This window comes from Bufo gargarizans, chromosome 11, assembly GCF_014858855.1.
Source record: "Bufo gargarizans isolate SCDJY-AF-19 chromosome 11, ASM1485885v1, whole genome shotgun sequence".
Taxonomy (NCBI): Eukaryota; Metazoa; Chordata; class Amphibia; order Anura; family Bufonidae; genus Bufo; species Bufo gargarizans.
The window spans coordinates 84,649,838-84,653,180 of record NC_058090.1 but is presented as its reverse complement, the minus strand read 5'-3'; positions in this window follow the sequence as shown (position 1 = coordinate 84,653,180).

Genomic DNA, 3,343 nt, shown 5'->3' with positions numbered 1-3,343 from the left:
GCGATATATGGTGGGGCCCAATGCCGTTCTAAGGATGGTAAGGCCTGAGCAGGTACAGGCATTAGTCAATTGGGTGGCCGACAGTGGATCCAGCACGTTCACATTATCTCCCACCCAGTCTTCTGCAGAAAGCGCACAGATGGCGCCTAAAAACCAACCCCATCAGTCTGTCACATCACCCCCATGCATACCAGGGAAACTGTCTCAGCCTCAAGTTATGCAGCAGTCTCTTATGCTGTTTGAAGACTCCGCTGGCAGGGTTTCCCAAGGGCATCCACCTAGCCCTTCCCCAGCGGTGAAAGACATAGAATGCACTGACGCACAACCACTTATGTTTCCTGATGATGAGGACATGGGAATACCACCTCAGCATGTCTCTGATGATGACGAAACACAGGTGCCAACTGCTGCGTCTTTCTGCAGTGTGCAGACTGAACAGGAGGTCAGGGATCAAGACTGGGTGGAAGACGATGCAGGGGACGATGAGGTCCTAGACCCCACATGGAATGAAGGTCGTGCCACTGACTTTCACAGTTCGGAGGAAGAGGCAGTGGTGAGACCGAGCCAACAGCGTAGCAAAAGAGGGAGCAGTGGGCAAAAGCAGAACACCCGCCGCCAAGAGACTCCGCCTGCTACTGACCGCCGCCATCTGGGACCGAGCACCCCAAAGGCAGCTTCAAGGAGTTCCCTGGCATGGCACTTCTTCAAACAATGTGCTGACGACAAGACCCGAGTGGTTTGCACGCTGTGCCATCAGAGCCTGAAGCGAGGCATTAACGTTCTGAACCTGAGCACAACCTGCATGACCAGGCACCTGCATGCAAAGCATGAACTGCAGTGGAGGAAACACCTTAAAACCAAGGAAGTCACTCAGGCTCCCCCTGCTACCTCTTCTGCTGCTGCCGCCTCGGCCTATTCTGCTGCTGCCGCCTCGGCCTCTTCCTCCGCCTCCGGAGGAACGTTGGCACCTGCCGCCCAGCAAACAGGGGATGTACCACCAACACCACCACCACCACCTCCGTCACCAAGCGTCTCAACCATGTCACACGCCAGCGTTCAGCTCTCCATCTCACAAACATTTGATAGAAAGCGTAAATTCCCACCTAGCCACCCTCGATCCCTGGCCCTGAATGCCAGCATTTCTAAACTACTGGCCTATGAAATGCTGTCATTTAGGCTGGTGGACACAGACAGCTTCAAACAGCTCATGTCGCTTGCTGTCCCACAGTATGTTGTTCCCAGCCGCCACTACTTCTCCAAGAGAGCCGTGCCTTCCCTGCACAACCAAGTATCCGATAAAATCAAGTGTGCACTGCGCAACGCCATCTGTAGCAAGGTCCACCTAACCACAGATACGTGGACCAGTAAGCACGGCCAGGGACGCTATATCTCCCTAACTGCACACTGGGTAAATGTAGTGGCAGCTGGGCCCCAGGCGGAGAGCTGTTTGGCGCACGTCCTGCCGCCGCCAAGGATCGCAGGGCAACATTCTTTGCCTCCTGTTGCCACCTCCTCCTTCTCGGCTTCCTCCTCCTCTTCTTCCACCTGCTCATCCAGTCAGCCACACACCTTCACCACCAACTTCAGCACAGCCCGGGGTAAACGTCAGCAGGCCATTCTGAAACTCATATGTTTGGGGGACAGGCCCCACACCGCACAGGAGTTGTGGCGGGGTATTGAACAACAGACCGACGAGTGGTTGCTGCCGGTGAGCCTCAAGCCCGGCCTGGTGGTGTGTGATAATGGGCGAAATCTCGTTGCAGCTCTGGGACTAGCCGGTTTGACGCACATCCCTTGCTTGGCGCATGTGCTGAATTTGGTGGTGCAGAAGTTCATTCACAACTACCCCGACATGTCAGAGCTGCTGCATAAAGTGCGGGCCGTCTGTTCGCGCTTCCGGCGTTCACATCCTGCCGCTGCTCGCCTGTCTGCGCTACAGCGTAACTTCGGCCTTCCCGCTCACCGCCTCATATGCGACGTGCCCACCAGGTGGAACTCCACCTTGCACATGCTGGACAGACTGTGCGAGCAGCAGCAGGCCATAGTGGAGTTTCAGCTGCAGCACGCACGGGTCAGTCGCACTACAGAACAGCACCACTTCACCACCAATGACTGGGCCTCCATGCGAGACCTGTGTGCCCTGTTGCGCTGTTTCGAGTACTCCACCAACATGGCCAGTGGCGATGACACCGTTATCAGCGTTACAATACCACTTCTATGTCTCCTTGAGAAAACACTTAGGGCGATGATGGAACAGGAGGTGGCCCAGGAGGAGGAGGAGGAGGATGAGGAAGAGGGGTCATTTTTAGCACTTTCAGGCCAGTCTCTTCGAAGTGACTCAGAGGGAGGTTTTTTGCAACAGCAGAGGCCAGGTACAAATGTGGCCAGCCAGGGCCCACTACTGGAGGACGAGGAGGACGAGGATGAGGAGGAGGTGGAGGAGGATGAGGATGAAGCATGGTCACAGCGGGGTGGCACCCAACGCAGCTCGGGTCCATCACTGGTGCGTGGCTGGGGGGAAAGGCAGGACGATGACGATACGCCTCCCACAGAGGACAGCTTGTCCTTATCCCTGGGCAGCCTGGCACACATGAGCGACTACATGCTGCAGTGCCTGCGCAACGACAGCAGAGTTGCCCACATTTTAACCTGTGCGGACTACTGGGTTGCCACCCTGCTGGATCCACGCTACAAAGACAATGTGCCCACCTTACTTCCTGCACTGGAGCGTGATAGGAAGATGCGCGAGTACAAGCGCACGTTGGTAGACGCGCTACTGAGAGCATTCCCAAATGTCACAGGGGAACAAGTGGAAGCCCAAGGCCAAGGCAGAGGAGGAGCAAGAGGTCGCCAAGGCAGCTGTGTCACGGCCAGCTCCTCTGAGGGCAGGGTTAGCATGGCAGAGATGTGGAAAACTTTTGTCAACACGCCACAGCTAACTGCACCACCACCTGATACGCAACGTGTTAGCAGGAGGCAACATTTCACTAACATGGTGGAACAGTACGTGTGCACACCCCTCCACGTACTGACTGATGGTTCGGCCCCATTCAACTTCTGGGTCTCTAAATTGTCCACGTGGCCAGAGCTAGCCTTTTATGCCTTGGAGGTGCTGGCCTGCCCGGCAGCCAGCGTTTTGTCTGAACGTGTATTCAGCACGGCAGGGGGCGTCATTACAGACAAACGCAGCCGCCTGTCTACAGCCAATGTGGACAAGCTGACGTTCATAAAAATGAACCAGGCATGGATCCCACAGGACCTGTCCGTCCCTTGTCCAGATTAGACATTAACTACCTCCCCATAACCATATATTATTGGACTCCAGGGCACTTCCTCATTCAAT